We start from the raw sequence: 15,060 nt of genomic DNA on the forward strand, positions 1-15,060 counted from the left end.
CCTCCGGTGTGGTCAGATTACGCTTATAATCCTTGTTAATTGTTGGCTTGGGGAGTAAACGCTACCCCATCCGGCCCGATTCTGTTGGAGCGGCTTTTCTACAGACTCCTGACAAGTTACTGCTGGCTATTTAAAAAAAAAAAAAAAAGGGTTAGATCACATGGGGCATCGCAGCTTGCTGTTGTAGCTGCAAACCAGTCAGAGTGCCCATGTAAGCCGTGCCCACCGCCAAAAGTGCCTACAGGGGCATCGGACAATGGAAGAAGGCAGCCTAGTCTGATCAATCAGGATTTGCATCATGTGGACAGCCGGGTGCATCACTTTCCTGATAGCGAGGCGGAACCAGGATGTACTATGGTAAGAATACATGCCGCAAGGGCAGTGTGATGGGCGATGTTCTGCTGGTTCTTGGGTCCGTGTATGTAACATGTACCATTTACCTAACATTGTACAGACAAGTCCTCCCTTCGTGGCAGCAAAACTCCCAGCAGGATAATGGGCCTGGGTACTCTGCAGAAACACTTCTAGGACAGGACAAAGATGGCGATGACTTCTTCTCACAGATCTCAATCCAATCTAGTGAAGCAGATCAGACCCATGGAGGCCGCACTGAGACGCTTACAGGACAGGAAGGATCTACTGTAAGTGTCTTGGTGCCAAATAATACGGGACCCCTCAGACGTCTTGTGGAGTCTGGGCCTTGACCAGTCAGAGCTATTCAAGAAGGATCTGCATAGTATTAGGCGGATCTGCTTTCAGAAGTCTGTATTCTTTATCTGCCTTATTTTCTTGGCTCTGACCGGGCCTTGGTGCTGGTTTGCACTAGGGGAAAGAGGTTCACATCTCTCCCCCTTCTCGGGCCGTAAACCCAAATTCAGCAGCAAATCAATAATACTAATATTAGTCTTGTCATAATAGTACAGCAATCACACGGCTGTAGGTCAGCGTTCCTGGGGGTCCTCTGCACACACAGTGGCGATGGCCGGTATTACACATCAGGCTCTTTGGTCTCGTCTATGTAGGAATTTTAGCTGGAAGGTCACACACAACCTCTTGAAATTTTAATTTTAGTTTCTAATGACTCCTGTGTATAATATCCGCTTTGTTTCCTGGCACTCTCTCCCGCTGGCTCCTCTCCGCCAGTAATGGCCAGGCAGGCGGGTTGTGGTTTGACTGTTTCTTGGCTGCCTTTCAATACAGAAGTGCCATCAATCACCAGGCTGCCTGGTAACCAGAAGATGCCGAGTGAGTTTTGTCTGCACCCAGTTGCTTCAATAGACACATGCTTTGTGTTCTAATTGGTTGCCGGGCATGTTAACCACTTGGTGTCAGCCGTTCCAGTCCTTAACCCTTACTCTGCATCTACCTAGCATATTGCATTTCACTGTCACAGCTCTTGCTTTGTGCTACTCAGAAACCGGATTTGTGGAAGGTTATAGTAAGGGCTCATTCACACGGGCATAAGCAACCGAACTTCACTTACACACGTGTATCTCGCCCGCTACTGCAGGTTTTTGTGCGCACAAATGCACCACGTATTTCTGCATGGAAAAAATATGCAGATAGGCCCATGTATTTGCGCTGGCCCATTCACTTCAATGGCCTATTGTGCAGAATACACACCGAAATAGTACCTGGGTTATATTCACTGCATGTTACGTGCACAAATACACCCCTATGAATGAACCTTAAGAATCGCCACAAATGGATGTATTATAATTTGTTGCTGCGCTTTATTAACACATCAAGCCTCTTCAATGCTGTAAAGTCTGAGTGCCTATAGACATTACTAGACCACTAGGGGGCACTTTGATAGGAAAATGTAAAGTCTTGCAGTAAGTGGATTCTGCCCTGCATGCTAACGAGGTGAAACCAGTGTTTAAATCATCAGGGTAGGATAATCGTTTTGAGAAAGTTGAATTAAACCCCTATGTGATAATGATGTACTCAATAGAGCAGGGGGTTGAACTGATGACCATGGAGGGCACTTCTAATGCTACTCATGATGGCCTAAGGCCAGGGGTCCAGCTAAAGGCTCATGGGTTCTGGCACAAAATAACAATCTTTATATAGCGGCAATGTATTCCGCAGCACTAATCGAGCGTCTGCTATCCATGGACGCAGCTTCTCTTCACAGCTATAGCCCTCCCACCCCCAAAACTTTCAGCTGTATTGCTGGCGTTGCTCCCTTTGAGCCTTTGCCAGGTCCTTAAAGCGACCCTCCGGTCCTGGACAAACAAAGATTGCTGAACGGCTTCTCTGACTACCCGATGCACATACTGCATTAGTAGAAGACCCTACACCTGCTTTGATTTTTAACCCGTGCTGGCCAGTCAAAGCAGCATATGGTACCTTAGACTACCAATGTTTGCTATACACAGTGGGTATTGGGTAGTCAGAGAAGCCGTTTGACCAACTTCACCCAGGACCAAAATGTCACTTTGTGTCCTGCTCACGCGCTCCACTGTTCCACCTAAACCGGGCCATAGAAAACCGCATCCACTAAGTACTAACACAGTCCCCTTAGTGGCTGGCTATAAAGCAAACCATATATAGAGGCTACATAATATCCCAATGAACAGCATCTTTGGGCAGGGAAGGGGTTACGTCTGTCTGGTGGTCTATGGCAGTAAAGATGGTTGGGCTAGAGCTGCACTGTGACGGCCAAAGACTGTTGTATTCCTGTTTGTATTAGTGGAAGCTAAAATCCCGTTGTCTGGGGTGAAGTGTCCTCCACATGTCTATCAGTCTAAGGCTAACTAGTTCTGCTCTACGTCTGCGTGTTGTAGAGGGGGAAGCCCCCGACTTACCCCCCGAGGAGTCACGGGCCGGATCCATGCTGAGGTTAAAATCTCCTCCCATGATATTGGACCCACTTGCGAAGGCCGCCAGAGCCCCCAGCACCCAGATTCCAGAATTCTTCTGACCTTGATTTGTGAAATAAACATTAGCCCATGTTATAACTTCATCATTTACTTGAATTTTTAGGAATAGATATCTCCCGTTTTTATCTGTTTCGGAGGCCAAAAGCTTGTGTGGTAGCTGCTTGTGTATTGTTATGGATGTGCCTCCTGCTTTTGTCGTTGGGTGCGGGCTGTGATACCAGGAGGTGTATTGACGATATCTACATTTGGGTATTTTAGATTTCTGGAAATGTGTTTCCTGAAGGAAGACTATCATTGTCTTCTTGCGGTGGAAGTGATCCATTATCTGCCCCCTCTTGGCCGGTTTGTTTAACCCTCTCACGTTGAAAGTGCTGAAGATGAGGTCAGCCATCTGATTGGATTGGGGAGTGTCTTGGTTGAGGTCGGAGATGGGTGGGGGTGGGGGTATGGAGGGAAGAGATGTTTATGTTAAAGATGAAAAAATACAAAGAAAGATAAGAGGAAAAGTAACGAGACAAAGGCTTGTCCGTTAAAGCCTTGTGCAACGCAAGGTAGTTGCGCATGCTTTCTGGGGTGGACTGCTGGCATGAGCTTTGCCAGCGTTCGCGAAAATGCGATTGGTCACCCTGTGTGGGGAGCGAGGAGGTTCCAGTAGGAGGTGCGCCGAACCCCCGCGTCCCCACCCACGAGACCTATGTGTGGCTGTTGCTACCGGCCCCTTTTGAGGCCTTGGAGGACAACCCTTGAGGCACCAGGGGATGTATATTTGTGTTCTGCGTTTGGAGTTTAGGGTATGGGGAAGGAAGTTGGTGAAGCATAGTGTATAGAAGTAGAGAAGAGGAGTATGAAGAAGACCTAAGACCAAGGTTTGCAACTGTTAACTCTAAAAAAAAAAAAAAAAAAAAACAAAAAAAAAAAAACACCTCGCGGGCCCGGTCTCTTAGCACCGAGTCAGACCAGGGGGCCCAGTGTCCTTTCCGTCTCAGTAGGCGGTCTCTCATGCCACATCTCCTGTCACAGGAATTTGGTAGCTTGTGGAGGGGGAGATCTATTTATCTCTATCTTCTCGTGAGGTGACCGAGGTAAGGACGGTGGCGTCTAAGTCACTTTAGTGTTCTGGGCTGTTGCTAAGAGTCCATGTGAAGTATCGTGCAGCCCTTCTAAATATATCTTCGTGGGTTCGAGTGTTCCTGTCTGCGCGGGTTCGTTTATCGCGTTGGGTTTTAGGTTGCATGGTCTGCCACTGTTCTTGTGTTGTGGGGGCCAAAGCCATTGGGACCATGGGCCAGTCCAGGAGGGCTATCATTGGTAGTTGTAAAGTTCCCAGAAAGTTGGGGAGGTCCCCCAGATTACGGAAGACAGCCGTTTTCTTTTGTGGCGGACAGTGAGAAGGGGAACCCCCATCTGTATGGAGTCCCCTGGGCTTTCAGTGCTGCCAAGAGGGGTCTAAGGGCTCCTCTCATGCGCAGAGTATGACGTGCCAGGTCTTGGAGAAGTATGATAGGTTTGCCGTTATGGTGCAAGTCTCCTCTCTCTCTGGCCTTTCGGAGGATTGTGTTTATCCTTATAGAAATGAACTCTGCATATGATATCTCTGGGCCTGTTAGGGTCAGTGGCCCGAGGTCCCAGGGATCTATTAATTCGGTCTATTTCCACTGGACTCTCCACTGGCCGTTTTAAAAGTTGTTGAAAGAAAGTCTGTGCCCACTCGTCTAGATACGTATTCGTATATTATTTCGTCGGTTCCGGTTTTCCAGATCGTCAATATGCATAATGAGACCTGTGATCTTGGTGATCCTTTTCTGCTGCTCGCCGGTGCCTCAGGGCTGCAGGAAAGGTAGGAGATGCGGGAGCTCGCCTGAAGTGTGACTATCCCGCCATCCGCTTTGCCACGCCCCCTTGCACATATAATTAAAACCAGTCGGTGAAACATTTTCTATTTTCCAATTTATTAATTTTTTTTTTTATTATATTATCTGTGGGGGTGTAGAGCTGCAGGTAACTGCATTTAGACACTATGGGCGACTATTTTAAGCATGATCTGTGCAGGGAGGGGAGGAGGTGAGCTCTGATGTTGCATAGATGATAGATCGATAGATAATCTAGGATCCACTAGACACAATCTGTTACCTTTTATTGTAATAATGAGATGACTGCTGATAAGTTTCCTTTACAGCACAAGTGGTGACGGCCATTGGGCTCTGTGGTCTGTGAGGATTTCAGGATGTTTTTAAAACTACAGATCGTGACAAAAAAAAAACTTCTTAGACTGTCACCTACTTTTAGACCTATGAGCTAAGCTTATGGGCCTAAAGTAGGGGACCTGCTCCATCCGGAGATGTAATTGTTATACTGCTAAGTAGTCCGCCCTCTCTAATTTAATAATGGAAGGACTAGTTGGCAGCGCCGGTCAATGGCCTGCAGCTGCGATGGCTTCCAGCGCTCACAGTGAGAGGTAGGTATAATGCCTACATCGCCGGACTCTGCAGGTCACCTACTTCCAGCTTGGCTTATAGTACTAAATTAGCTGACAGTCTCTTAAGTATGTTTTACATGAAAACCTGTGTTATCCAAGAGGTTCTTATCTGCTGACTTTCCCTTTAAGGGGGAGAGACTGCCTTGGCGGGCAGCCGTGGGTCTGATCGCAATTCCAACCCCTATTGCTACTCCACTGACTGGCAATCAGTAAATCCAGGAAGCCACCTTGTATCTGGCCAATGTAATATACATAAGTTGTTTCCTCCTCGCAGCCGGACCCCCTGGGGGGCCGCACACTTCCAGTCACTGCTCTTACAGTAAAGAAGCTTCTATGATGGTAAAAGCTGATTTCACTTTCTGTATTACTGCCTTTAGTCTGTTGCATATAACCTGTCTAGCCTCGGTATAACACGGGCTCTGCGAGAGTTGTTCCTAAGAAACCCTTTTTGGGTCTCAATTTGTGTGTGAGCAGCAGAGTCGCTGCCTCATGGACTACACGGGCCTACCAAAGCTACTTGGACATCCCTCAGTAGAATGGATTGTTTCATTAGCATGTCGTGTGTCCTAAACCATGCTACATAAGATGCCGACCCTCGGAGAGGTCAGCTATAGTTTGTGACGGGTGCTGCACGCTCTTGATATACAGGTTGTGCGGCTGCACACAAGTGGGGGTGGGGGGTCTTTGTCTCCCATAGGAAATGATGGGTAATTTTTACAATGGAATCTCTCAAAAATAGGATCTGCTCTGTTTGTTTTGTTTTTTTTTTTGCTTTTTTTTTTTTTTTAGATCTGGTGCTACTGATGTGAGCGAAAGATTACATGTAGAGATGAGCGAGCGTACTCGGAAAAGCACTACTCGCTCGAGTAATGTGCTTTATCCGAGTATCGCTGTGCTCGGGTCTGAAGATTCGGGTGCCGCTGCGGCTGACAGGTGAGTCGCAGCGGGGAGCAGGGGAGAGCGGGCGGGAGAGAGGGAGAGAAAGATCTCCCCTCCGTTCCTCCCCGCTCTCCCCTGCAGCTCCCCGCTCCGTGCCGGCACCCGAATCTTCAGGGACGAGCACAGCGATACTCGGATAAAGCCAATTACTCGAGCGAGTAGTGCTTTTCCGAGTACGCTCGCTCATCTCTAGTTACTTGTGAAAACTAACCCATAGTAACTAATAGCCTCCATCCACAGGCGAGTTCTGTGTCGCACTGCCATCACAGCTGAAGATCGTTTATGTAAATACAGCCGCTGGCTCAGATTGTACGACGGGCCAGGAAGCAGTATCTTCAGAGGGGGACGTGGTCTTACAATGGGCCAGGAGGGGCCGTGGGGGACGCCTGGGACAACTGAAACTCTCCCAGTTAGGAGGTGCACCCGGTCACTGACTGACTGGCTGTGCAGAGGGGAGCAAAATAGCTGGATTTATGCAGATTACAAGTATTTGCAAAATCAGTGTGTCTCCAGATTCCTTGTGGGACGCACGCTGAATGCTGCAGCAGATGCCCGACACGATGTAAACGAGCGGGACATTGACGCTCCATTCGCTCAGTGCGAGAAATCTGTTTATGTTCCTTTCACACAGGATGATGGTCGTCTTAGTGACTGGACGAATGCTGGCGCCAGCGCTAAGGTTTTCGACGCTCCTGGAGAATGTTTAGACTGACTCCTCGCTCTTTTTTGGGCTTCTCCCCCGGCACTTCACCTTCTATGTAAAGCGCTGAGCAAGGAGCATTTAACGTAATGATAAGCCTGCAATTAGTTTTTCGTTGACTGAAAGATAACAAGTGAGCGATTTTTATTTTTTTTTATTTTTTGATTATTTTTTTTTTGCATTCACACTGCACAAATTCATTTAAGTGCTAATAGTTGCGTGTAAATGGCGCATTAGTACGCGTCATTAGTCTAGCATGTGGTCAGAGAAATGTGTGCGGCTATCCTTTGTTTCTCTAGGCTGGCTTTAATGTCGTCACCCCCCCCCCCCCCCCTCCTACTCCTGATGCTGCTGCAAGAGAAAGTGAACACTTCTTGAACTCCCCGAATTCCTACATTAATTGCTAGTATGGTATGATTGCTTCAACGGCACAATTACGGCGGTATTACGCTAGCGCTTTCCAAACTTCTACCAGGTGTAGTGGCCAGGGTTAGGGTCATGGGATGTGTTTTTGTTTCCACTATCGTGTGGTGTAATTGTGTCTTTGCATGTATACTGATGCCTGTGCTGTAGGTCAGGTCAGCCTATGTCAGTGATGGGCACTGCCTCTTTAATTTATTAAATGTGAGTGACGGCAAGAGGGAGTCCTGCAAGTTGAATCTCGAGGCCCATCCCTGTGGCTATAGGAAGCCTCTCCTCCAAGGAGTGTGAGGACCAGACTCTGTACCCTTGGAGCCGGCGGTGGCAAGTATATGGAATTACCGTTCATCGACCGCAAGTCTGAGACTGTGGAGAATTGACTGCAACAGAGAGAAGTAATGTTAAGAAAGTGAGTGGTAGCGGCGTGTACCCGACAAGTAACAGGGAGAAACCCCCCTCCTCCCCCATAATTGTCCAACAGATACCCGAGACTGTGGATGTTCCAAGGCTGAATTTGGGGGAGGTTACTTCTGGATACAAACTTGGAGGAAGAGTTCTTGCGGTAATGTGTTTTGCACTGTAATGTTTGAGACTGTTTAAAAAGGAAACCTGAAGTAAAGAACAACCGTCCAGTTTAAAAGTGAACGCTGGTGGACTGTATTATTTCATTGGAATGCTACTAAGAGGTACTGGCGTCACGAGGACAAATTCAGGTAACAACCTTTATCCAGCGCTGTTGCTATTAGCGGGGCTAGTGTGTGTCTGGGCAGACTATGCTTTGGATCTATCGGGAGTTGATTGTAGGGCCACCCGTGACATTCCTACAATTTACCCCGCCATCTTTCCTGGCCAAAGGACTAACCCTGCCCGCTGCACTGGCAGTGTGCGCTATTAACAAGCTGTAATCGTGCTACGGGCCGGGCAGTGCCTGTGTTCAGGGTCTGCCTGGCAGTTGTCAGGAAAGCGCTAGTGGCTGTAGCCAGCACTTGTGTAATAGGGCCTCTAAAGACGCAGTGTAACGAATAAGAGCCGGCTGTACTGAATATACAGTCCTCAAGATGGAAATGTCTTCTTTTTTTTTTTGCCGTTTTCACACTAAGACAAGTGCAGTTTCTGGTGATTTGGTTTTTGGCGCAGGTGACCTCAGCGAGCAAGTGCTTCAATACTGGGAGTAAATATTTTAGTCAAACATAGCCCCATCTACTGTGCTGCCATGGTCGTCCCACCCTACTCCTGCACGGATGATAGTATCTCGCCAGTCTCACTCATCTGAACGTGACCTCTGGTCCAGCCATAAGCATATTATATAGGTTTTCCCGATTGGTAACTTCTCTGTCAAGCGGGGCTGTAAGTCCGCTCTGTATTGCTGTGGGGATAAAGCAGATCTGCCATGCAGGGGTTTGGGAAAGTGGAGTTAGGCCGACGCATGTGGCCGTCCTCTTCGTCTGCTCCAGTGTTAGTCAGTCATGTTGCATTCAAAGTAAAATCAGTGCTGTCCCTTTCCCCCCATTCCCCATTGATGTGACCTCTCCTCTGCACATGCAGCAGTAATGAGGCCAGGACCTCGCCCGGGGCAATGTCACACAGGGGGCTCCACATGGGACGGGCTGCAGCTGACGGGTCAGTCCTCCGGTCTTTGATCTCGGCCTGCTGCTGTGTCTGGGACTTACTCAGCAGGTTCAATAATGACATTTCCGAGGGCCGGCAGCCCAACCCAAGTGCAAAAAACGCAACAAAGCTGAGCGAACGAAAGTATCTAGTGCCACATCCGGCTGATGTAACCTCCAAGCTGCCGGCGGTTATTACAAAACCTGAGAATGTGACTATAAGCCTGATGACCGGTCTATAGCCGTATTGTTACAGGGGTGTCCCCATCTTACAGAGCGAGAGCATGGTACTAGTATATGCCATCTTTTATGATGGGTGGGTGTCCATTCTCCGGAACCACTGTCATCTAAGAATGAAGGGGATGTAGTCAGTGCCAGCCCCAGGTTAGATGGTACCCTCTGCAGATTTTTCTTTTTCACATACAGCAGGGGTATGGGGTGTAAGGGAAAAAATTGATTTGTACTGATAGGCTATTTACCTGTATTCTGCTTATGCAAAAAGCAGCATGATAACCATATACCGACACCAGCGCAGCCCAAAGAATAAATACAGTACCAGAAGCAAGCTTCTTACAGAAATACAGTACCAGAAGCAAGCTCTGTGCATGAATACAGTAGCAGAACGAAGGGATTGTGTTGCATGGGTTCTGATGGTCTGACAGCTGTGCCTCAGAATACCAGAGTTGAGGAGACAGAGCCAGGAGGAGGATGATTCATGTAGGGCCGCAAGAGACAGCTATGTACAGGAGGATCATCCATGCAGATGGGCAATAGGCTTGTGCTGCAGCTCGCAAGTAGCCAGGGTATTGCTATGCAGGGGAGACTAAGAAAGAGGTCATGGACACAGTGCTACGTCCATGGCCAGCCTTAGTTACATGTGACTTGTGCTGCAACCCAGGATAGGTCAGGTCAGCCTATTTCTCTCCCCCCCCCCCCCCCCCTCCTTTATGTTGGTTTTGTATCCAGTGTGACCGCACAAGTTCCATGTAACGAAGGTTGGCCATGGACATAGCACTGTGTCCCCTTCTAAATCTTCCCTGCACAGCAATGCCCTGGCCACTGTGAGCTGCAGCACAAGTTCAAGTTAAAGGGGTTGTCCAGAGATATACTATGGATGACCTATCCACTGGGTAGATCAGCATAAGCAGATCAGTGGCGGTCTGGCAACTCCACAGAACAAGTTTTTCTGGAACTATAACCACATCGTACACACTGTAGTGGGCCGGACTAGTACTGCAGCTCGCTGTCATTCACTTGCCTTTGATCAGTTATCCTGCAGTACCGTTCTGGGCCACCATACAGTGTATAGAGCTGTGGTCTTTCTGACCGGAGGATAGAGCATCAATATTATAGTCCTGGAAACTGCCGTTAATAGGGTTGGCTGTGGTTTCCTGTACAGGCGACAGTAGCATCTACACTAGTGCAGCATCCCCCTCGTTCTTAGGGTCCAGAGGTTTGGACCTCCACCAATCATAAAGTGATGGCATAACCTAGTGCTATACCATCACTTCATAAGATGTGGATACCCCTTTAAGGTGGCATTCTATCTTAAGAGAAATATTTAAAGGGGTTGTCCAGGGTTAGAAATAGATGGCTGCTTTCTTCCAAACACAGCGCCACCATTGTCTATAGGGTTGTGTGTGGTAATGCAGCTCAGCTTCATTGAAGTGAATGGGAGCTAAGCTGAAATACCATATACAACCCAAAGAAAAGAATGGCGCTATGGTTGAAAGGAAATAGACATGTTTTTCTAACCCTGGACAACCCCTTTAAAGAAGAGCACTTTCTACTGTGGGAGATGAGCCCAGCAGGGGGCAGTGTGGTCCTGTACACGCAGCCATTTATAATAGCCAAAACAGTTATGTTGGATCCCTTTCCAAAGAAATCCCGATGTCCTGTCACAGTTTGTAAGGAAGGGCGACGTGGGAACAGCGGGGCCGGAGGAGTTGGTGATGATGCTTGAATTGTAGTCAACTGATTACTCTAATCGCCCTACTAACAACCATCGGGGGCCAGGAGGAGGTGGATGTTTAGAGGTTTGAGAGATGTCTGCCTCGTACATAACAAAAGGGCTGGAGGTGGCAGAACAAGAATGTACTATATATAGTCTACACAGATAATGGTTGGGGATGGAACAAGCGCTGGCACGGATACTATTACTGGAGACCCCGCTGCTGAGCACATCAGACCCTTAGCACTATTTCAAGGAGTTAAATAAGTCATGTATTAACAGTTTTTTTGTATTATACTCCAGAGCTGCACTCTCTATTCTGCTGGTGGAGTCACTGTGTACATACATTACTGATCCCGTTATATCCTGTATTATACTCCAGAGCTGCACTCACTATTCTGCTGGTGGAGTCACCATGTACATACATTACTTATCCTGTACTGATCCTGAGTTACATCCTGTATTATACTCCAGAGCTGCACTCACTATTCTGCTGGTGGAGTCACTGTGTACATACATTACTTATCCTGTACTGACCCTGAGTTACATCCTGTATTATACCTCAGAGCTGCACTCACTATTCTACTTTGGGAGTCACTGTATACATACATACATTACATTACTTATCCTGTACTGATCCTGAGTTACATCCTATATTCTACTCCAGAGCTGCACTCACCATTCTGCAGGTTGAGAGCTGAAATCTCCCAGAATTTCCTATTGGCTTCAGGTCTGCTTATGGCTTGCTCTTGCATTATGTGAAGTGTCAGCATTAGACTGGCATGCTCCACTAATCTCATGCAGTAAATACTAGCTGTCCATTTACACGAAACTGATCATTTCGTGAAAATGCAAAAAAGTCGGTTACTATTCGTTCACTTCTCCTCATCGCTGACTTCCTGTCCGCATAAAAACCATCGCGGGATCAGGAGCTTGTCGTTGCGTGTAAACGCTCCCTGCTCAGCGCTTTACATAGAAGATGAAGCGGTAAACTCTGTCTACACGCTCTGATGTCGCCTGTAAAAAGGACATCAGTCCCTATCACCCCTACGTCATAGGCACTCCGCTACATGGTGGTGGTGATGCACTTGTTGAGAGTTTCCTTTTAACAATCGGCAGAATTATGAATGCTGCTCTGGCCCCTACAGGCTTGTAACTTGGGAGCAGTAGAATTTCAGGGAGCCCCTTTACTCATTGAGATGCCAATGTTATGTATTGCTGTGGGGATCACATTATAGCATGGGCAGAAGGGTCAACTTCTGCAACACTTGGGGCCTTTATACACGGGCCGATAAAAAGTTCAGATTCCCGCATCTAGCAGGACCATCGGCGATTATCGTCCAGTGTAAAGGCACGCCCCGCCTGAACGGTGAAGGAGAATTTGTTTGCTTCTCATTTATCGGTCAGTTTCTGCATGCATAATACTGAATGACTGATCGGCCGTGTAAACGGGCAGTCGCTCACTTAGAAACGACTGCCTGTTTACTGTGAATGGAGATGGGCGCTGGAGCAAACCTTGGTCCCCTCCACCTCCATTTACTAGCGATGATCGCTCCTGTGTAAGAGCACCACAACGATTATCAATGGGTTGACGTCGGGAATCTGTACCCAACAGCTCGTTCCGTGTAAAGGGGCCCTTAACCTCGCTCCCATCAGTGGAGTTGGTTGGTGGATAGTTTTTTTTGCAGAATATCACTGCACCATTTCGGGATAAATACGGCTTTTTGAATGCTTACAAGTCAGCATTCTAGTTCTATCCAGTGATAGTGATTACAGTGCTGTTAGCTCTAGTAATCACAGGTGATGTCTTCTCTGACTGGGGATGTTCAATCTTGTTTTACTTCTTTATCTGGGCCCAGACCACCATCACCAGCTACAACTCATCTTTGCACACTCTTCAATTGCCGACATTACCTCCAATGCCCCCTCAGTAGCTCCATATAGTAAAGTGCCCCACTTATGCTGACCCACTGTGGCCCTTCTCAGTTATAGTGACCCAATATGGCACCTTTGTTTATAATGCACCCCTTCCACTAACTCCTCCATCATCTAGTCCCATGTAAAAACACTCTTCCCTCCATTCATCTCCTCCATCATACAGTCCAGGCAAAAAAAAGATCACTCCCCTTCCTTTATCGCCAACATGCAGTCCCATGTAAATGCCACTCTCCCTCCAATCATCTCCTCTTATAGTTCCATGTAAAAAAAAACATTTTCCCCTACCTTCAGCCCCTTAAAATACAGTCCCATGTAAAGCATATTTCCCCTCCTTTCAGATCTAATAATCTCTTATCTCTTCTGCTCCATCCAACATACAGTCCCATGCAAAATCCTCCTTTCACCAGTACACACATGTAACTGAGCTCTGTGCTACCTTTTTCTATGAACCACAGCGTAGCTTCACTCCTCTCTCGGTTCCTGTTCTCAAGACCAATGAGGGTCTAGAGCCGGGGGAGCAGGAAAGCTGCACTACAGACCCAGGGACTGTTTGTGTGACCACAGTGAAAGAAGGGAGGGGAAATGGCAGAGGCTCCTTCTCCTGGTCCAAACAACTGAGGTCTGCATTTGGACCCTGGTCTGCCTGTTGAGTACTACTGGATAGAACTCAGGGGGGATACTGATTCTCATTGAGGAGATGCAACCAATGCTTGGAGACTTATTTACAGGCAATGCTCTATGGGAAAAGAATTATGCAAATTGGTCTATGAGCCAACCCAGAGGCTCAGTGCAGACATCATCTATCCAGCTCGCTGCAGCCTCCTTCCTGGCAGGTTACAACATCATCACTGCTGCAACAGATAGATATTGAGCTGCGGTCGAAACCCTTAAAGCTACAAAGCCTCAAAGTGTCCAAGAATGGAAGGGATCAGATACTCATTAAATATTCATCATTCGCAAGGTTAAAATAGCAGCTATGAAGTTGTCTTCCTGTTTAACTCTGCAGTGCCGGCCCTGAGCGACTCGCCCTCCGGTACTGAAACGTGAGCCAGAAGAGTGGGGGAGGGGAAGCGACAACTGTTCTGCGCTCATTTCTTACTTAGAAAAAGGTGTTCTTTTTTTGTTGTCCCAAACCGCGTGTCATTATCATCTGCTGTTTCTAGTCTTGTGAGATGTTGGAGCTTTTGGATCTTGGCCACAACAAGTGAGCGAGCCCGGCCGCCTTTATCCAATGAAATCAATGAGATGTCAGAAGGTCAGAGCGCTGTTGCTTGTTTTTCCAGCCAGCGTGTTCCCAGATGCAGACCGTGAGCCCCGCCGGTCCTGAGACCCAATAAATGTGCTGACGGTGTGCAGGGAGAGACTGGACTTTGACATCCGAGGTGAGAAGATTAGTACTATGTATAGCAATGACGCATTACACAGCATTGTGTAACGAGGGGTTAACAAGTTGCAGCCATAGCAATACACAGGAGCTGTCATCTGTTGATTCCTGGGGGGGGGTCGGGGGTGGACTGTAACCTGCACACGCTGAATCCTAGGGAAGGGGGGCTGTAAAATGCACATCCTGGTTCCTGGTGGAGATGGCACTGCCATGAGGTGTGCCACATATAGGGAATCATACAAGCCTCCTAATACATTTGGGGCAGCTGATGGCGCCTCTGTATGCCAGACTGGCAATTGCACCAGCTATGATTTACGCCGGCCTTTATTCCAAATTTGAGGGACTGCGCACGGACACACCCCTTTTTTTGCCTAACCACGCCCACTCTTAGTTTTCTGGCACGTCATAATTTACGACCTTTTCACGCTGACCCCTGGCACAATTCTATCATACTAGTCTTAAATAATATGCTCTGTTGTTGCTTACAGCCACAGGCTGTCCTGACCTTGTACTTCTCACAGCTGAGGGTTTGTTACAGCTGTATCCATACTGCCTAGACTCCAGGCTGACACATTACCTGCACTGATACATTGTAACAAGTCATGGGGACAGGAGAGACATTTGTACTACTGGCGTGTTTAGCTCACTTAGGATTGTTTAGACTGGATACATTGCAACAAATCATCAGCTGTGAGAAGTATTAGTCTCTGCCTGTAAACAATAGTGTGCTTATTCACTGACAGCAAGCAGATAAATTAAA

This window comes from Eleutherodactylus coqui, chromosome 4 (assembly GCF_035609145.1).
Source record: "Eleutherodactylus coqui strain aEleCoq1 chromosome 4, aEleCoq1.hap1, whole genome shotgun sequence".
NCBI lineage: Eukaryota > Metazoa > Chordata > Amphibia > Anura > Eleutherodactylidae > Eleutherodactylus > Eleutherodactylus coqui.